We start from the raw sequence: 22,468 nt of genomic DNA, 5'->3' as shown, positions 1-22,468 counted from the left end.
AGTTACCATGAGTCTTACACAAAACATCTTATAGTTATAACAGTCTGTTTTTAGCTGTTAAAAACTTAAATATGAATGGACTCTAAAGTTCTACATTTTACTCTTCTTCCCCACATTTTCTGCATTTGATGTCACCATTTACATCTTTTATATAGAATATTAATTAAAAATTATTGCAACTATATTTAATAATTTTGCCTCATAACTTTTATACTACAGTTATAGCTAATTTACATACCACCATTAGAATATTCTGAATTTAACCATACATTTACTTTGTCAGTGAGTTTATACTTTCACATATTTTCATGACACTAATTAATTTCCTTTTATTTCAGCTTGAAGAACTCCCTTTAACCTTTTTTATGAAACTGGTCTAGTTATGGTGAACTCCTTCAGCTTTTGTTTGGGAAAATTTTTCTCTCTCCAATTCTGAAGCACAACTTCTCTAGGTAAAGTATTTTTGGCTGGTATTTTTTTCTTTTAGTATCTTGTATATACCACCCCACTCTCTTTTGGCCTGCAAGATTTCTGCTGAAAAATTCACTAATGGCCTTAAGGGGGTTTCCTTGTATGTAACAAGTCACTTTTCTTTTGTTACTTCCAATATTATCTGTGTCTTAACCTTTAGACAATTTAAATAAAATATACCTCAGCATGGATCTCTTTGGATTTATATTTTTGTTATCATTTGGGTTTTCTGAATCTGGATGTCTGCTTCTTTCCCCAGGTTTAAATAAACTTCCTAACACTTTTTCTCTCTCTTCTCTTCTGGGATACATAATTCATATATTGATCCACTTTATAATGTTTCATAAGTCCCTTAAGCTATCTTTGCTCTTTTTTATTCCTTTTTCTTTTTGCTCCTCTGATTGGAAGATTTCCACTGCCTGTCTTTGAGTTCTTTGATCCTTTCTTTCACTTGGTCTAATTTTATGTTGAATCTTTTAATTGAATTTTTCAGTTTAGTTACTATTTTCAGTTCTATGATTTCTGTTTGGTACTTTTAAATATCTTCTGTCTCTTTGTTGAAGTTCTCACTTTGTTCATGCTTTATTTTCCTGACCTAGTGAATATATTTATGACCATTTATTTTGAACTCTCTGTTAAGTAAATTGCTTATTTCCATTCCATTAAGATTGGTTTCTGAAATTTTATCTTGTTCTTTTGTTTGAAATATATTCTCCTACTTGTTTATTTTCTTTGACTGTGTTGGTTTTGGGGCATTAGGTAAAACAGCTATTTCTCCTAGTCTTGACAGACTGGAAAATGTAGGAGATGAACTTCATCAATCAGCTCAGACTGAGCTCCTGGTTGCCTTTCAAATCTTTCTGCTTGTCTAAGGTGGTATCTTTGTTCTTAGTGACTTCTGGTAGATTACTATCACCATGACTTTTCAGAATCCCAAATGCTTGGGAATGCCTACATTCTTGTTCAGGCCCCCAAAGGACTTGACTACTTCTTCAGCTTCCTGAGGCAGGCTAATTATTAATAGTAGTTCAACTTTTAGGATGCAGGTGGGAATGTCAGAACCTTAGATATGCAGTTTGGCCTCTATCAGGGGGAAACCAAGAGCTGGGTGTTTGTGCTTACTCACTTAGTCCTGAGCCAGAGGGAATAGCCACTGGAATGCTTATGTACTCATATATAACCCCTCTTTATTTGTGTGTTTCCTAGGGGATTTGTGAATGCTTCCAATAGGTAATTTGGAAGTTCATTCCTGGGGTGGCAGTCACAACAGTTAGGGTGATATATTTATGGAAAGTTACATTCCAAGAAGAAGCTGGATATTTGATTTTACTGTCAGAGAGAGGCAGTGGGAGAAGGCAGGGGACATGGCCACCAGCACTTTCTGGCTCCTGAGAGGATCACAGTCAGCTCTCACATGCAGGCTGATTAGAAGCTATACCCTCAGGCAACAGCTGGGAAAGTATGCAAACTTCTTTCAGGAAAAACCTGGGAAATTGGTGTTTTTGCTATTCCCTCTGTGCTGAGCCTGGGGCTATAGCTTCAGGAAGTGTTTATGCACCCACTTAAAAACTGATTCTCTATTTAATATGATTAATATGGACATGTGGGTTTAGTGAGTGCCAAGACCCATTGGCTATCAAAGCTAGGAAGACCCATCCCTTGGGTGAAAGCTTTAAAAGTTGGGGTGCTGGCTGTGTGCACAAGCTCCTTCCAAGGAAAAAAGCTAGTGACTTGGTTTTGTTGGAATAAACTTGAGAGAGAAGGTGATAAACATGCCTACCAGTTCTTTCAGGCTTCAGGGAGCATCTCAGTCAGCTCTCAGGTAGGGGCTCATAACAAGCTGATTGTAAGGCTGCAACTGGAAAAGTATGCAGTCGTAACTCTTCCAGGGAAAACTGCCATATTGGCATTTCATTCCTGCTTCATCTGCACACTGAACTAAGTTTGGGTAGAAGATAGCGGCAGGATGTATTCATATCCCCTTTAACAACTACTTCTTTCTTTGCTATGATCTTATGGGACTCAAACGCTGAGCCCTGTTGGTTCTCAGAACTAGGTTATTTGAGTGTCAGCCTTAAAAATCGAACACTAAGAGAGCATTGGGCTTCCCTGGTGGCTCAGAAGGTAAAGAATCCACCTGCAATGCGGGAGACCTGGGTTCAGTCCCTGAGTTGGAAAGATCCCTGGAGGAGGGCATGGCAACCCACTCCAGTATTCTTGCCTGGAGAATCCCCATGGACAGAGGAGCCTGGTGGGCTACAGTCCATGGGGTCGCAAAGAGTCAGACATGACTGAGCAACTAAGTACACAAGAGGGGATTAAGATAGCAGAATAAGAGGATGTAGGGCTCACCTCTCTCTACAAACACATCAAATACTTTTACATCTGTAACAATTCTCATGAGAAACTAACTGTAAACTGGAAAAAGAATTCCCATGCAACCAAGGCTGTAAGAAAGATACACACATGAGACTTCACTGGTGGTCCAGCGGTTAAGACTCTGTGCTTCCAATGTTGGGTGCAATCCCTGGCTGGGATCCACAGTTAAGATCCCACAGGCTGTGCAGTGGAGCCAAAAAAAAAATAAAAAATTTAAAGAAAGAAAGATAAACATTTAATTGGGCAGGATGGAAAGACAAGCATTGGGTCAGGATCTTTGCCCCTGGGAGTGAACTAAGAGGAAAAAGGAGATTGCACAGGCGGACAATGGAGAGTGAGTAGGTTGAGCCACAGACTGGGTGTTCCAGTCCTAGGGACCTATGCATGGGAGACAAGCCCTCTTGACTGCTTGGAGAATCACTGGGACACATAAAAATGCTTAGACTCCACTCACGAGGAGTGTGTAGGTACTGGCTTGTCACCCGACAGGGTAGAGAGAGGTGTGTCCTGGTGCTTTCTACCTCACTGCATTCCTCAATCCAAACTTGAGCAAATACTCACTCTGTGCCACAGCTTAGCACTGAATCTCTGGTGGCCAGGACCTGGGAAAATAGTCTAGGAACAGAGGTGGCTTAGGGGACCAAGGTGTGGTCCAGGAGAGGCAGCAGTGGCCATGGTTGGTGCTTACTCAAACGAAACTGCGGAAACAGCCCAGACTTCTGCATGCAGCCATGTGAATTCCCACAATCATATGCCTGTCCTCCAGTCCCAGCCAAGTGAATGCTCCAGTCAAGGCCACTCCATGCCACAATCTAACAGATCTAGGACAACCACAAGAGGGGAAGTGATGTGATGGTTGTCTGAGTCCGAGCAGAACTACAGATGTCTACACAGGCAGACCATCAGACTACAGTAAGCACACAAATCCCACTTGGGGCAAAGGCCCCAGTGCAGGAAGAAGGAAAAACACACAAAGTAAACAGAACCAGTTTGAACCTGATCTTCAGGGCTTCCATTTTAACAATTTGGGAGAAGAACCTGCCCCTAACAGAGTGATAACAGCCACTGAGCAGAAAGGAAATCCTGCCTCACATCCTGCACAGACTCTAGATCCTCTATAACAAGCCACACCCCCTACCAAAGTGATAGTGACCAGGACATGATGAGGAAAGATGTGACTGGTGTCGACATCAAATCCATTCCTCACACCAGGAGCATTGGGCATATGCAATCTACATAGGGACACTCTCACATAAGAACAACTCTTCAAGATCACAATAGATAACTGTTTCACCTAAATTCTTAGAGACAGAGAAAGTTTAGAATAAAAAGTCAGAGAAGCTATACTCAATTGAAAGAGCAAGAGAAAATCTTTGAAAAATAGTGAAACAGATAATCTTTCTTCCAGACAATAACTTTAAAACATTGATAATTAAAATGCCAAGTGAATTAAGAAAGAGAATTGATCTAAGCACAGATCATTTTAACAAATAACTTAGTAACTATAAAGAAGACCCAATCAAAAATAGATAATTCAATTTCTGAGATAAAAAACACTCTAGAAGCAAAGAATGACAGAAAAGAATGCATAACTGATCTGGAAGATAGAATAATGGAAATTACCCAATCAGAACAGCAAACAGAAGGACAATTTTTTTAAAAATGAAAGCAACATGTGAGATCAATGGGATAATATAAAATTTGCCAAAATTAGCATCACAGGACTTCCAGAAGGAGGAGAGAGAGAAAGGGATCGAAAACATATTTGAAGAAATAACCGCTGAAAGCTTCCCAAACCTATAGAAAGAAACAGATACCCAGATACAGGAAGCACAGAGAACCCAAACAGACCCACAGCAAGACACATTACAGTTAGAATGATAAAATATAAAGATAAAGAGAGAAATCTAAAGGTAGCAAGAGAATAGTGAATAGTCATACACAAGGAACCTCCATAAGGTTATCAGCTGATTTCTCTGCAGAAACTTTGCAGGCCAGAAGGGAGTGGCATGATATATTCAAAATGCTGAAAGGGAAAAACCTGCAATCTACAATACTCTACCCGGCAAGATGATCATTTAGAATAGAAGGAGAAATTTAAAAAAAAGTTTGAGTTGAGCAACAGTTAATAAATTCAGCAATGTACTATAGAATAAATGTTACAGAATCTTCTCTAAATGGAAAAGAAGTAAGAATCTATAAAAAAGAAAATTTCACTAGGAAAGGCAAATACATAGTAAGAATAGGAGATCACTTAAGCCAGAACATAGATTAAAAGACAAAAAAATTGCAAAAATAAATATAACTATAACAAACAGTAAAGGTATAAGCATGAAGAAGTAAAATACAACATCAAAAGCACAAAATGTGGCAGAGGGGAATAAAAATTTATATCTTTTAGGATGTTTTTGAACTTAAATGACCATCTGTATGAAGCAAGTAACTATAATTATGCATGAACATATGTGAACCCCATGGTAACCACAAATCAAGAACTTCCAATAGATACAGAAAACATATTACAAAAGAAAGAAACCCAAGCATACTACAAAAGAAAACAATTAAACCACAACGGGAAGGAAAAAAGATGAGCAGCAAGGAACTACAAAAACAATTGGAAAACAAGTAATAAAATGGCAATAAGTACATTAAAATCAACAATTACTTTTAATGTCAGTGGACTAACTACTCTGATGAAAAGACATAGGGTAAGTTGTTTGGATAAAAAAACAAGACCCTTCAATAAGTTGCCCTCAAGAGACTCATTTCAGTGTCAAAGACACACACATACTAAAAATTAGGGGAAGGAAAAAATATATTTTATGCAAACAAATGAGAAGAAAGCAGAGGTAGAAATATTCAGACAAAATAGACTTTAAAACAAAGGCTACAATGAAAGAGAAAGAAGAGCATTACATAATAATAAAAGAATCAATACAAGAAGTTAATATTACACTTGTTAACATATACACACCCCAATACAGGAACACCAAAATATATAAAGCAAATACTAACAGACAAATGGGAAACTGACAATAATGTGATTCTAGTAGGAAAATTTAACACTTCACTGACACTAAAGGACAGGCCATCCAGACAGAAAATCCATAAGGCAACAGTAGTCGTGAACGACACAATCAACTATATATGTAAAATAGATGTAATGTCATACATATACATATGACATACATATATATATATATGATATATATATATATAATTATGTCTATTCTTAAAAAACAGAATACATAATCTTTTCAAGTGCACATGGAATGTTCTCCAAGACAGATCACATACTAGGTTGCAAAACAAGCCTCAACAAATTTAAGGGTAGAAATTGTATCAAGCGTTATTTCCAACCATGACAGTATGAAACTAGAAATCAATTACAGAAAGAAAAGTGAGAAAAGAGCCAACATGTGGAGACTAAAAATATGTACTGAAAAAGCAACAGTCAATGATGAAATCAAACAAGAAACCAGAAAATGAAAATTGAAGCCCAACTTTCCAAAATCTGTGGGATGCAGCAAAAGCAGTTCTAAGAGGGAAGTTCATAGTGATACAGGCCTTCTTTAAGGAAAAATAAAAATCTCAAGTACACAACCTAACCTACCACTTAAAAGGATTTTAAAAAGAAGAACAAACAAGCCCCAAAGTCAGCAGAAGGAAAGAAATTATAAAGCTCAGAGAAGAAAGACATAGAATAGAATTCTTTTTAATTGATAAAATGAAGAGCTATTTTTTTTAAAGGGATAAACAAAATCAATAAACCTTTAGCCAGGCCCATGAAGAAGAAAAGAGGGTTTCCAATAAATAAAATGAGAAAAGAAAGAGAAGAAATAACAACTGATATTACAGAGATAGAAAAAAGTCATATGAGGATACTATGAACAATTATATGCCAACAAAGACTCAATAAGATAAAGACATTTCTTCTCAGGCCAGTCTATAGGTTTAATAAAATTCCTATCAAAACCTCAGCAGGATATTTTATAGAAATAGACAAGCTGATTCTAAGTTAATATGGAAAGGCATTAGAATATAAAACATAATTTTGAACAAATAATGAAGTTTGAGGAATAAGACAATCTGATTTTAAGAACAACTATGCAGAGTTTCTCAATTTCAGTACCATTGACATTTAGACAAATTGACATTTAGCAACAGTATCACCATCTCCAATTGTGACAATCAAAATATCTCCAGCTATTGCTAAATATCTTTTAGGAGCAATATTATTTCCCATTGAGAAACGCTTGGTGTAGTAATGACAGTGTGGTATTGGCAAATATATAGACATATAGATCAATGAAACAGAATAGAAATTTGATAAACTGAGAAACAGATCCACACAAATATGGGCATTTGATTTTAACAACAGTGCAAAACAATTAATTGAGAGACAGTATTTTCAACAAATGTTGGAGCAATTAGACATCTATGCTCAAAAAGAAAATTGAACCTGGAATTAAATTACTCACCTTATACAATATTTAAGTTAATAGAGATTATAAATCTAAATATCAATATAAAATTATAAAGAGGAGAAAACATAGAACAAATTGTTGCTTGAATTAAGCAACGAGTTCTTAGATATAACAGCAAAAGCATCATTTGATAAATGAAAATGGGACCAATTGGACTTCATTAAAATTTAAAATTTTTTTCTTTGTGAGGGACATGGTTAAGAGAAAAGACAGAACAGACTGAGGGAAAACATACAAATCATATATTTAACAAAGGGCTTGCATAAAGAGTATATTTTTAAAACCTACAAAATTCAATACTGAAACAAACAAAAAATATAGAAATGAGCAAGACTTCAACAGACACTTCAATGGACAATACATAGAAGACAAATAAGAATGTAAAAAGAGAAACAACATCATTGTATGCTTAGTTGTTCAGTCGTGTCCGACTCTTTATGACCCCATGGATTGTAGCCCACCAGGCTCCTCTGACCATGGGATTTTCCAGGCAAGAATACTGGAGTGGGTTGCCATTTCCTTCTCCAATACATCATTAGGTAAATGTAAACTAAAACCGTTATGAGCTACCACTAATTGCCTATTAGAATGTCAAAGATGTGTAGAAAATGGATCTTTCACACATTGTATGATAGAGATTTCTGTGGTGATGGAATAGTTTTGTATCTTGACTGCCATGGTTGTTACAGGAATTTATACATGTGATAAAATAGATATAACTGTACACCTTTTCCCCTTCTATTTGCCATGAAGTGATGAGACTGGATGCCATGATCTTAGTTTTTTTAATATTGAGTTTTAAGCTGGCCTTTTCACTCTCCTCTTTCACCCTCATCAAGAGTCTGTTTCATGCCTGTTTGCTTTCTGCCTTTAGAATTGTGTCATCTGCATATCTGAGGTTGTTGGTATTTCTCCCAGAAATCTTTATTCCAGCTTGTAACTCATCCAGCCTGGCATTTCTCATGATGTGCTCTGCATATAAGTTAAATAAACGAGGTGACAATATAAAGCCTTGTCATACTCTTTTCTCAATTTTGAGCCAATAAGTTGTTCCATATAAAGTTCTAACTGTTGCTTTGTGACCTGCACATAGGTTTCTCAGAAGACAGGTAAGACCATGTTAGGTCTGGTATTCCCATCTCTTTAAGAGTTTCCCACAGTTTTTTTTTTTTTTTTTTAATAATCCATACAGTGAAAGATGTTAACGTAGTCAATGAAGCAGAAGTAGATGTTTTTCTGGAATTCCCTTGCTTTCTCTATGATCCAGCAAATACTGGCAATTTGATCTCTGGTTCCTCTGCCTTTTCTAAACCCAGCTTGTACATCTGGAAGTTCTCAATTCAAGTACTGCTGAAGCCTAGCTTGAAGGATTTTGAGCATAACCTTACTAGCATGGGAAGTGAGCACAATTGTCCAGTAGTTTGAACATTCTTTAGTACTGCCCTTCTTGGGAATTGGGATGAAGATTGACCTTTTCCAGTCCTGTGGCCACTGTTGGGTTTTCCAAATTTGCTGACATATTGAGTGCAGCACTTTAATAGCATCATCTTTTAGGATTTTAAATAGCTCTGCTGGAATTCCATCACCTCCACTAGCTTTATTGGCAGCAGTGCTTCCTAAGGCCTACTTGACTTCACACTCCAGGATGTCTGGCTCTAGGTGAGTGACCACACCATCGTGGTTATTCAGGTCATTAAGATCTTTTTTGTACAGTTCTTCTGTGTATTCTTGCCATCTCTTCTTGATCTCTTCTGCTTCTATTAGGTCTTTACTGTTTCTGTCCTTTATTGTGCCCATCTTTGGATGAAATGTTCCTTTGATATTTCCAATTTTCTTGAAGAGATCTCTAGTCTTTCCCCTTCTGTTGTTTTCCTCTATTTCTTTGCATTGTTCATTGAAGAAGGCCTTCTTGTCTCTCCTTGCTATTCTCTGGAACTCTGCATACCATATGCTAGAGAGACTATGGAGCAACTGAAAATCTCATACATTGCTGATAGGAACGCAAATGGTAAAAACAATGTAGGATATGATTTGGAGATTTCTTATAAAGTTAAACATAAGTTTGCTATATGACCCAGCAATCACTTTTGTGTATACTTACCCTTGACAAACAAGTTTATAGCTAAACATAAACCTGTATATGAATGTTTCTACGTGCTCTATGTAAAATCTTCACAATTATGAAAACAAGTCAAATGTCCTTAAACAGGTAAATGGATTAAAAATCTTGGGTACAACCAATAAATGGAACATGCTTCAGCAGTAAAAAGAAGTGAACTATTGATGGATGCAATAATTTGGATGAATCTCAAAAGCGTGCTTAGTCAAAGAAGCCAGTTTCAATGAATTACATAATGTATTGTTCTAGTTATATGATATTCTCAGAAAGATAAATGTATAATAATGTAGAACACATTGTGATTATTGTCAGGACAAGGACTGGGGACAGGGAGTGACTATAAGGCAGTGGTACGTCATGATGGGAGATTATTTTTCTCCTCCCCAGGGAACATTTATTTGGCAATGACTCCAGACAATTTTGATTGTCACTACTGGAGGAGGAGTGCTACTGGCACCTTGTGGGCATAGGTCAGGGGTGCTTCTAAGTATCCTACAATGCACAGAAAAAGGCCCCACAACAAAGAATTATCCAGTCCAATAAATCAATGGGCTTCCCTGGTGGCTCAGATGGTAAAGCATCTGCCTGCAATGCAGGAGACCCAGGTTCAATCCCTGGGTTGGGAAGATCCCCTGGAGAAGGAAATGGCAACCCACTCCAGTACTCTTGCCTGGAAAATCCCATGGACAGAGGAGCCTGGTAGGTTATAGTCCATGGGGTCACAAAGAGTCAGACACGACTGAGCAGCTTCACGTATGTCAATAGAGCCAAGATTGAGAAATTATGCTATGAAGAGATGGCACAAGGGAGTTATAGAAATGATAGAATGGCTCTCTATCTTGACTATGACAGTGGTTACACAAATGAGTGCATGTGTTAAAATTCATAGGACCCAGGAAAGAGTTCGATTTCAATGTATGACAATTTTAAAAATAAAATGAATTAAAAATGTTAACCACCTGAGTTGTAGCCCTAAATAAAGTAGATGGTAGCTATTTAATACTGGTCTAAATATATAATAGCAATAATCAAAGGAGCAAGCCAGAAGGTACAGAATGCTGTCAAAGCATGCACAATGTTCTACAGCCCAAGTGCAAGATTTTTATGTGCAATAAGTTAAGAAACATTGAACACCAGCACGGTTAGTATTCCTTTCTACTTAAAGGATTCTTTGGCATTTTTTGTAGGCCATTTCTTGTGATAATGAACTCCCTCAGCTTTTGTTTATGTGAGAAAGTCTTAATTTGTCCTTCATTTTTGAAGAATAGATTTGCTGTATACAATATTCTTGCTTGATTATTTTTCCTTTCAGCACTTTGAATGTATTAACCCACTTCCTTCTGGACGGCAAGGCTTCTGTTGAGATTTCCACTGATAATTTTTAGAAGCTTCATTGTATGTAATGAGTCAGTTTTTTTCTTGCTACTTTTTATATTCTCTTTGTCTTTGAATTTTGACAGCTTAATTATAATATACTTTAATTGTATCTTTTTTAGTTTACTTTACTTAGTTCACTTAGCTTCTTGTATTTAGATATCCATGTCTTTCCTGAGATTTGAAAAGTTTTTGGCTAATTATTTTTTTTAAGTTCTCAGTTCCTTTTTCTTTCTCTTCTGCTGGGATTCACATAATGCATATACTGGTCCATTCAACAGTTTCTCATAACTGTTGAGGCTCTATTTTTGAGATTGTATCCACTTTCCTTCAGTCTTTTTATCTTTTGCTCTTCTGACCTGGTAATTTAAATGACCTGTCATCACTGATTTTTTTCCTTCTACCTGATCAGATCTGCTGTTGAACCCCTTTAGTGAAATTTTTAATTGAGTTATATTTTTCTGCTCTAAACTTTCTGCTTGGTTCTTTTTAATAATTTTAATCTCCTTATTGATATTCTCATTTTATTGGTGTCATTTTTCTGATTTTGTTTAGCTACCTGTCTGGGTTCTCTTTTACCTAATTGAGTATCTTTTAAAAAAAAATTATTTCATTTTTGGCTGTGCTGGGTCTTTGTTGCTGTGAACAGGCTTCTCACTGCAGTGGTTTCTCTTGTTGTGGAGCACAGGCTCTAGAGTTGGGCTTCAGTAGTTGTGGCACATGGGCTCAGTAGTTGTGACTTGCAGGCTCTAGAGCATGGGCTCAGTGGTTGTGGCTCACTGGCTTAGTTGCTCTGCAGCATGTGGCATCTTCCTGGACCAGGGATTGAACCTGTGTCCCCTGCATTGGCAGGCAGATTCTTATCCACTGTGCCACCAGGGAAGTCCCATTGAATATCTTTTTAAAAAATTGTTTTAAATTCTTTTTAAAGGATTAAAGTCAAATAAGTCAGAGGCCTACATTTCTTTAGGTTGATTTCTAGAGACTTCATTCCTTTGAACGAGCCATCTTTTTCTGTTTCTTTGACTGCTTTGTGATATTTTGTTGAGATTTCAACATTTGAAAAACTAGTCACCTCTCCAAACCTTCATGGACTGGCTTTGTGGAGGGAAAGAACTTCACTGACCAGCTTATTTTAAAGGCTTAGTATTCTCTTAAGCCTTTTCTGAGGTTTCTTTTCTGGGCTTGTGTTTTACTTTTATTTCAGGTCTTGGTGTATAAGCTGCTTTTAAATGGCCTGATTTCCTTAAGAGTCTTACCCTTGCTTCTTTTCAGAAGCTGGTTTTCTGTTGTATTCCTCTACCTTCTGGTGCCTGTGCGTCTGCATATATCCTGAGCTCTGTTGCACGGACCGTTACTCTCTGTTTCCTAAACAGATATCCAAACAATGATAGGGGACACAAAAACTAATCTCTTGGACATATAAGAACAGAGAACAAGCAAGCTACATTCCTTAGCTAAGAAAGGAACTGGGAATTGGGAAGTTTCTTCCCAACCATGCTGTGCTGTGCTAAGGAGGAGGTAAGACAAGAGTGAGCAAAATGTCATGAAATTTCCTACCATCTTAGTTGTGGCTTTTCCTTGTTTAGATGTTTGCTTGGTTGCTGATGCTTGTCACCTGGTTTCTAGAGTTCTCAAAGCTATTTTGGTTCATACATTTTGGTTTATTTAGTGTTTCTGTGGAAGACTGCCTAGAGCTTCTTAGTTGATCTTCTTGCTGACATCATTCTCTGTTCTTTAGGCTTTTGATATGGTGGATTGTATTGATTTATTTCAGAATGCTGCACCAGCTTTGCATAATTAAAATAAATCTTACTTGGTTATAGCGAGCAATTCTCTTTATACATTTCTGAAATTGATTTGCTGCTTTTTGTCAAGAATTTTTGCCTCTACTCTCATGAACATTATTTATGTAGAGTTTTCTGTTTTTGTACTGTCTTTGCCTGAATTTAGTACCAGAGTAATATTGGCTCATAAAATTAATTTGGAACTGTTTCCTATCTTCCATTTTCTGTAAGAGATTTTATAAAATCAATATTAATTGTTTAATCATTTGGTTATATTCTTGTGTGAAGCCTTCTGGGCTAATAGTTTTTCAGGAGCTTTTACAGAACAAATAATTTCTTTGATAGTTATATATCTCTTTCTTCTTAATTGAATTTTGACATCTTGTAGTTTTGAGGCATTGGTCTATTTCTTCTAAGTTGTGGATTTTATGACTGTTAAGTTGTCATGTTCCCTGTTATCCTTATAAAGCTTGCAGAATTTATAGTGTTATCCCTTATTTTATTATTAATATAGATAATTCTTATCTCCTCTTTGTCTCTTTGTCAGTTTTGCTAAAGTTTTATCAATTTTATTGATATTCTCAATGAATCAACTTCTTATTGCACTGATTTTCTCTATATTTTCTCTCTTTTCACTGTTATTGTTTTCTACTTTTTTTTTTTTTATTATTTCCTTCCTTCTACTTTTTTGTGTTAACTTTCTTTTCCTAGTTTCTTGAGATAGAAATTTTAGGTAATTGATTTTAGACCTTTACTTTGTTTAATGTAAACATTTAGTGCTATGAACTTCCCTCTCATCATCACTTTAATTGTATCCCAAATAATGTTTCATTTTTATTTTCTTTCAGTTCTTTGTATTTAAAAATTTTCCTTTGAGACTTCTTTGATCCATGGATTATGTAGAAGCATCAACATATTGTTTTATTTTTAAGTGTATGTACATTTTCTGTTGCTTTTCTTTTATTGATTATTAATTTGATTGCTTTATGGTTGGTGGACATACTCTGTATAATGTCAGCTTTTTAATGTTGTCGAGATTTGTCTCCAAGGTATGAGTTATCTTGTTGGAAATTCCATGGGTACTTGAAAAGAATGTATTTTCTGTCATTGATGTTGTCTGTAAATACATCAATTACATTATTTTGGCTGATTGTATTGAAGAGGAAACGTTAAAATTTTACATAACCTCCTGCTCCTTCTGCCTCTGTAACTCAGCTTGCTCCTTGCAAAGTCTGGATCACATAGGTCACATACTGGTTTCTGCAACATTTCTGGAGGCCCCAGAGAGATTCCAACCATGCTGGCCCCTTGAGCCAACAGACTGGTGGCTCGGCCAGGCTGGAGTGAAGGAACCCCGAGATGAACAAGGAGGTGCACCACCTGACAGTATTCTGGGTTCTCTTTCAGACCAGTGTTCTGACTCTCTGGACAGCCAAGCCCCAACTGTACTCATTGGAGGGACAGACCAACTCACCAGGAATGGCCACAGGATCAGGTAAGGCCCCAGGGCCAGTCCCCAGTCAGGTCCTACCCCAATGGGTAGAAGAGGAGACTGATCACCTCCTTGGAGCTCCCAGGAAGGGAGCAACAGTTAAGGAAACCTGGGGACTCAGGAGAAGGGAGGCATTGTGATAGCCTCTGAATGATTGTGAGAGTGTGATCACTGATTGAACAGAGAGAAATTTTGTCTTTGGAAACTGCAAAACCAATTCTTTTTTGCATATGCAATTAAAAACAACTAGCTTGTTAAAAGGCCTGCCTAGGGAAAAGCTTGAAGTTAACCCTTTCCATGTCCTTGAAATACACAGCCCACTTTGCCTGAGACCTCAGCCTTGGGCAAATTAGAACTTCAAGCAAAGAAAAAAAAGGGGTCAAAGAGATATTTTAAATCTCAAACAGAAAACTATAAGATCTCTGTCAGTCTGTCTGTCTGGATTTATGTATGTCTCAGTGTATGTCTTTTGTTTTTTTCTGATAATATTGTTGAAGTTGTAAATGAGTTCTAATTTAATTGGCCTAAAGAAAAGTAAGCACTTACAAATCAAACAATTCTAAATACAAGAAAAATTAACCTAAATAAATTTCAGATTCACATAAACTGGGAAATATTCAATATTAAATATCTAGTATTAATGTTTGTTTGCTAATCTAATAAGGAAGTAGGATGTATGTTTTTAATAAAGAAGATATAAAAAAATAAAATTACTTTTTTTTTCTTTTTTTTTTCCATTTATTTTTATTAGTTAGAGGCTAATTACTTTACATCATTACAGTAGTTTTTGTTATACATTGAAATGAATTAGCCATGGATTTACATGTATTCCCCATCCCAGTCCCCCCTCCCACCTCCCTCTTCACCCGATCCCTCTGGGTCTTCCCAGTGCACCAGGCCCGAGCACTTGTCTCATGTACCCAACCTGGGCTGGTGATCTGTTTCACCCTAGATAATATACATGTTTCAATGCTGTTCTCTTGAAACATCCCACCCTCGCCTTCTCCCAGAGTCCACAAGTCTGTTCTATACAAGGGAAAAGAAACTAGGTCTGACTTACAGGTGGCTGTTACAGAAAGTGATTAAAAGTTTTGTGGAAAGTGGACCCTGAAAAAAAGTTTTGTGCATGGTTAGGACTAAGTTTAAAATAAATTTAATTAAGTTTACCTAAATGAGTTTAAAGTAAGCTGGTGCAAAACTTGAATTCGGCCTTTCTCTCTGTTAAGAGGACATACTTTCTTCAGATGTTGAACTGCTTTTAATAATAGATTTAAGTTTCTTTACCTCTTAATTGATCTGTTCTATATTTACCTTTGGCTAAGTAAATAACTATTATTTCACAGTGACTTATATGATCCTACCTGACTGAGTGTTATAAACCCTTTTGATATTTATTGACAAAACTTCCTAAATAACTTGACTTCTAGCTAACTTTGGGATGCTTCAGAGGGCCCCTGAGACATCCCAAAGAGCTATTAAGCTACCTGGGTTCATTGGACATGTTAAATTACATGAGAAGTACTGTTGAAGGGGTGATAAATCTTTTCAGGTTATACTGTATGGTTGATGTTACTAATATAGATATCCTAAAATTATGTGAAATTCATATAGATCTGATATGCCCTGATAAAATATGGTCAATTATAATTCTAGTTATCATATTAAAGTGTTATGACCAGGTTTCTTTGTCAATTGCAATAGAATCAGATTTTAAACATGCCTTCTATGGTTTTACTCTCATGCCTTTAGAAGAATACTGCTAGTTCTTCAAAATTTATGGAAAAGACTTTCTAAGATTAAGCAGATAAACAAATTTTGTTATTAACAGTAAGCTGGTACCAGACTGGAATTTGGTCTTCTCTCTGTTTAGAGAACAAAGTTTTCTTAGAATGCAGCTTTTGATAACAGATTATGAATTTCTTTGCCTTTAAGTGATTTATATTTGTTTTTAAAATCTTTTTGTTACTTTGGTAAAGTAAATAAACATTATTTAAGATTATGGTACATGTAGACAAAGCTCATTCTGCTTCTACAAAAAATAACCCCTCATGGTTAGACTTTTGCTATCCTGATGTCCTTAAAACATGGCAATAGTCTGCTCCTAAATCAGGAAATTAAAAATGGATAAACAACAGCTAAAAATCAAAGAGCCAGGGCTATGGGAAATCCAAGACAGCCACTTGGCTTTTCCCAGGCTCCCTGACAGACCTCATTTTTATTTGATGGGTTAAAGCCTTCCCTGGCTACAGTGTTAATGCCCTCACAATGAGTTCTCCAAAAAAAAAAAAAATTATGTTTCACTGAATATTAAGTTCTAGTTTTGTTAATTAAGGTCTGTGCTTACTAAGACTCACTTCTGAGATAGTTCCTTGTTATGTTATATTGCTAAAAGGTTTAATTAAGTTATTAAAAAGGACACTCTAAGATTGTTTCTAAAGCTTATCTCAGTAACCAATCTTTGGATAAAGGTCAGATGCTCCATGATGTACAACCAGGAGATTAACACTTGGCTATAATCATTTAACTGAGTCAGATGACCTGGGGTATACTGGGCTATACCCAATGAAAGTTCTTGACTTAAATTCTTGCTTGTGACCTTGTTAATAACTGCTGGCTATATTATTTTCTATGTAGCTTGTTTCAGAAGATTATTTCTTACATTACCAAATGTGTGACTGAGCCTGTGATAAAATGCTGATATGCAGTTCCATATGAGATCAATAATTGTAATAATGTAACTCTAGATATGGGAAGAAGCAACAAGAGGAAATATTTTCCTGGACCAAGAGGCTAGTAAGACAGGTATGGTCCAGAGACTTTTGCTACTTACAAGGCCTGGTCTAGTGACAACACATTGAGTGGCCTGTCAATGGAATCTTTGTTAGACCTGGGAATGAGCCTTCCCAGCACCGTGGGACACAATGACCATGAAATGCCCCCAAACATGGTCAAATATGTGGCTATGAAGGGGCCCTGCTGACTGGAAGTTGGCCCTTGCCAGCTGCCTCTACAAAGATTAAATCATGACCACTACAAGATGCTGACCTTCAACACCCCCTTGAAAGGAGTTCAGGGTGGAGACAAAAAATAAGGCACTCTGTGCTCTGGGAAAAACCCAGAAAAACAGGCCTTCAGATAGTCAGATGTTTTCAGGTAAAGATTTTTATGAGTCCAAATTCTTGCATCTTCTCATACCTAGAGAAACACTAATGTCACAAACCAATGTCTGGACCTGGTTCTCCTGGCTAGCCCCTCAGCAGCTTTCCTACTTCTATTAATCTTTGGGCCATATATCTTTAACTTTCTTGTTAAGTTTGTTTCTCCAAGTAGTAGTATGACAAGAATATCCCCTGCCAACACCCAGACAATGCTGGAACAAGCTGCCTTATCATTCTGTGGACTCTCATCTCCCTCTGTAAATGCACCCTGAGGTCCTCAGGCTATTCTCCCTTTGAGATCTTATATGGGAGACCACCCCCAGTGATAGAAAAGCTCAAGGGAGACCACCAACAACTAGCTGACCTGGAGATGTCCCAACACCTCCAGGCCCTGGGAAAAGTCTTCCACCATATCGCCCAAGAAACCTTAGAAAGGACACCCATTCCTTTGGGCAATTGGGTTCATCCCTATCAGCCAGGAGATGAGGTATGGGTTAAAGATTGAAAAAAAAAACACACTTCACACAAAAAACACTTCAGCCAGTTTGGACAGGCCCTCACACTGTCGTCCTGGCAACCCCTACTGCTGTTAGAGTTATAGGTGTCATCCCTTGGATCCACCACACCAGAGTCAAGAAGGCAGCGACTTCCTGTGATAAAGATACCTGGAAAACAGTTCGGGACCCCCCAAAATCCCCTCAAGTTCTGGTTCCAAAACAATGACCCTCACCCACGAAGGACGCTGAGCCCTGCTCTAGTCACTCTGGAAGCTGACTAGTCAACACATGGCAGAAGCTTAAGCAACACACAGCCTTACCTCCAGCCACACTCCATCAGCTGGCTGGTCAACGTACAGTGGAAGCTTGAGGATCTGGCTATCAAAATATCAATGGATTTTCATTGTCAACCCTGGCCTCTATCCCTGATTGGTATTATTGCTGTGCTCTTCGCTATAGGACTAGCTTCAGTCACACCCCAAGGACTGGGATTTGGGTCAGAAGCTGCGGTTAGCTGTCTGTTATCTCACTGTAGTGGGAAGCCTCATTCTTATTAGATGTCTCTTATGATCGATTCTCCCTACTAACTAAATTGCTCACAGTATAGCTGACCCCCCTTCATGATAGGCTCAGTTGCTATAGCTGTGACAACCAAAGATGGGGAGAAAACCTTTTGCTAGTGTTCAGTTATCTGTTATGTGCAGGCTGCTTTGCAGCCTTTTGGTGTCCCTTGCTGTAACAGATGGTGCCATTCCTTATCCATCATGCACCTGTCAACATTACAGTCAACCCTTGGAAAATCGCTTACTTAACCATCAGCTAGAACAATGTATAGATAGCCAATCCTATAGGCCAATCACCTACTGCCTTCATAACCATGCGATGTATATCCAGGGGCCTGGGTGCCAAAAATGTTTTCCAGTTATGCCCCCCACTGCTGCTACCTTTCCCCCACCAGAGGATCCAAACCCCGGGCGGTATCCTGACACCATGGCATTGCCATCATGCCCCTGTGCCTCCATCTACCCCCAAATGCCACACAGATGTTACAACCCAGAACAGGTGTCTGTCTGCCAAATAAATGGAAAAACCTACTGGACAGGGACAATAATGCAGACAAACGAAATCACGGACCAACTTTGCCCTAAAAAATCAGGCTCTGCCTGTTGGCAGTATGACCCAGGTTACAGAGTTAACTCCCCCTTAGACCCTCATCTGTACCAGGTTCTCAGAGCAACTCATCACCTTCTTAATGACACCAACCCCCAGCTGGCCAGGGATTGCTGGCTTTGCTTATCCTTAGGAGCTCCATGGTACTTAGCTACACCAGTACCATTGAATAATGCAACAGCCATGGGAACTCCTATAGATCCACCCTTACAAGGGCCAGTCTTAAGGACAATTGAGTTAACTCAAAAGGCTCCAAAATGCTTTACAAATGATGGAGGAACTGAACTTGTAGGCAATTTAGCCAGGGATGAATGTAATCAAACTTTAAAAGGTGAGTGGCCCACTCATCTTCCCACAAACACAATATGGTGCCACCCCCATCAAGACCTTTTCTTTGTTTGTGGGACAGATGCTTACTTACGTCTACCAGTCAATTGGATGGGTATCTGCATCTTAGCTTTCCTCACTCCCCAAATGAATATTGTCCCTAACAGGCAGACTCTTACCATACCTCTGACAGCACATACATGGTCAAAAAGAGCCATCCAGTTTATATCCCTCCTAGCTGGTCTGGAAATTATGGTTAAGATAGGTATGGGAATAGGAGGAATTGCTTCATCAACCACCTTCTACCATACACTATCCAAGGACTTCACAGACAACATTGAGAGAGTAGCCAAATCTTTAGTGGCCTTACAGGACCAACTAGACTCCCTGGCTGAGGTGGTTTTACAGAATAGGAGAGGGCTAGACCTACTGACAGCTGAAAAGAGAGGACTCTGCCTCTTCTTGAAATGAAGAATGCTGCTTTTATGTAAACCAATCAGGAATAGTCAGGGACATGGCCCAACAGCTAAGGGAATGAATCATGAAAAGGAGAGAGGAACTAGCAAATTCCTGGGGTAATTGGAACAATATCTGGAGCTGGGCATCATGGCTTCTCCCTTTAACTGGTCCTCTCTTCATGTTCTTTGCGGTGCTCTTTTATTCTCAGTGCTATTTCCTTGTATTCTCAATGCTATTACCCAGTTCATAACCTCTCGAATTGAATCCATAAAGTTACAAATGGTAATAGCTCAATATAGCCCCCTAAACGATGGGGAGCTCTGAATGTCCTACCAAAACATGAGATGATGCTTTCTACAATGAGTGATAGAAGCATCAAGAGGGGGGAATGAAGAGGAAACGTTAAAATTTTACATCACCTCCTGTTCCTTCTGCCTCTGTAACTCAAGCTTGCTCCTTGCAATGTCTGGATAATGTAGGTCACGCAGTCTCAGAAAGTGGGGACTCACAATACTAGGAACTGGAGCTTATCTCACTCACCCTTGTCCTGCTCTTTGCAATCGCCCAGCCCCTGCAAACCCGCAAACCCACTTAATCATGCCTGTCCATGTATAAAAACTCTGTAACCCCTTTGTTCAGGGCTCAGAGCTTGGAGTGTTAACTCCTCTGGGCCCGCCAGCATAATAAACCTGAGTTCTCCAACTCTCTGAGTGTGGTGCTTGGTTTCTCGAGTACTGGTTTCTGCAACACTATTTTTCAGTTCTTCTATTCCCTTACAGGGTATAGTTTTATCTATGAGTTTTATCTATAGTTTTAACTATGAGACTATATCTCATAGTTTTATCAATTGCTGAGAGTGTGATGTTGACACTTTATAGTATTATAGTTTTGGATTTGTCTACTTCTTTCATTTATATTAGTTTTTCCTTCATATATTTTGAGGCTCTGTTCTTTGATACACACATATTTAAGATCACAATTTCTTCCAAGTGATTGATCTTTTATCATTATGTAGTGTCCCACTTGTTCTCCACTTCTGAGAATTCAAATTTGCTTTTGTAAATAGGTTCACATTTTAACAGTTTCCAGGCTTGGTACATTTGAAATTTTTAATTTTTATTTACTTATTTTTGGTTGCACTAGGTCTTCATTGCTGCTCATGGGCTTTCCCTAGTTGTGAGGCTACCATCCAGCTGTGGTGTGCAGACTTCTCATTGTAGTGGCTTCTCTTGTCAAAGAATGTGGGCTCTAGGGCACATGGGCTTCAGTAGTTGTGGCATGTAGGCTCGGGAGTTGTTGCTCGCAAGCTCTAGAGCATGGGCTAAGTAGTTGTGGTGCACAGCCTTAGTTGCCCGGAGGCATGTGGAATCTTCTCCGACCAGGGATCCAACCTGTGTACCCTGCAATGGCAGTGGATTCTTAACCATTGGGCCACCTGGTAAGCCTGGTACATTTTAAATTTTAACAGCAAAATAAATTTTTATGCATAGCCTAATTTGTTTATAATCAGATTAGTTTCTATTCAAGCATTAGTGATCTACGTACTGGGTTGGGTGGGTTTTTCTTAAACTGCTCCCTAGCCCAGAGAATAACTCCCTTTTCCCAATCCTCTCTTAGAGGGGAGACTGATGTGATGGGCTAGACTCTGAAGCACTGTGAGCAGTACCACCATTTATTTCGAGGGGACACCCATATACAGAGGACTTGTCTATTCTTTTGTCTCTCTTATGATACTAAGCAGTAGGTATGCTGAGCCAGTGCCTACCTGCAAAGGTTGGGTGCTGCCATATCACTCTCTCCTCCTTTCTTGTCACTGGAGATTTGGGGCTCTGTCATCCTTGCACACTAGGGTGATAAGACGCAGAATTAGAGTCAAAGAGATTCTGCTTCATTTGTGAGTCCAGGAAGTACAGTGCTTCAACCCAACTTGACCAAAAGACTCTACCCTTTTTTTTTTTTTTCTTTTACTGCCTTGTGAACCAGCCATGCTCAATTACCTATCTGCACGTTATGTTCCTTTTCTAGGCAGTTACTGTTCTTTCATTGATTTTCTTGATTACTTCTGCCTTCTTTGACCCCTGTACTTTTCTGCTCAGCTCTTTCACCGAGCATTGTTGCCCAAAGACACAGTTAGCACTCCATTATATTCATACATTTCTTCTGTGCTGCACTTTACCAAATTTTCTTAGTGTTTGATATATTATATGATTTTGTATTGTTTGCTACCTTTTTAAAAAATATTGTCACACATTTATTCTACAATGTTGTAAAATGTGATTTAGTGAAAAAATCATGCGGTTTGAGTTCTGACTTAACAATTTTCCAGCTGTGCAGAAGGCCCTACATTGAGACGTACTGGGAACCAGCATAGTGATGGATATTCCAGGTTCTTGTGTGTATGAAAAGGCCTGGGAGAGGGCAAAGTGTTAATGTAGGGTGGGAGTGAGGCATTATTTGCTGGGGTCCAGCCTCGGCAGGATCCAGGGGGTACCCTCAGGATGAACGGCGTCGGCGAGAGAGAGAGAGAGAAGACACGTGAGACCAGCCTTGATAGTGGCCAAGTCTGCGAGGGAGAGAGAGAGAGAGAGAGAGAGAGAGAGAATGACCAGACGGGGGTGTTTGCAGGGTCTGGCAGAGTCTGGCAAATCTTTATTTTTTACCGTAGCTTTTATATTCTAAGTTAGTACATTTTTAAGGGGAAGATAGTTTAATATTACATCAGCTTATCCTTCATGAAACCAGGGTGTT

At 38.3% G+C, this 22,468-nt stretch overlaps 1 non-coding gene across 1 annotated transcript; it reads left to right on the top strand.

Moving 5' to 3' along the window:
- Nucleotides 1-10,010: 10,010 nt before the first annotated feature.
- On the top strand, nucleotides 10,011-10,082 carry TRNAC-GCA (transfer RNA cysteine (anticodon GCA)). Its single transcript has one exon. It is a non-coding gene; the product is annotated as a tRNA-Cys (tRNA).
- Nucleotides 10,083-22,468: the final 12,386 nt, after the last annotated feature.

Source organism: Odocoileus virginianus, unplaced genomic scaffold (genome assembly GCF_023699985.2).
Source record: "Odocoileus virginianus isolate 20LAN1187 ecotype Illinois unplaced genomic scaffold, Ovbor_1.2 Unplaced_Contig_18, whole genome shotgun sequence".
Taxonomy (NCBI): Eukaryota; Metazoa; Chordata; class Mammalia; order Artiodactyla; family Cervidae; genus Odocoileus; species Odocoileus virginianus.
The sequence above is the reverse complement of the archived record's forward strand: the minus strand, read 5'-3'. Positions and strand labels throughout refer to the sequence as shown.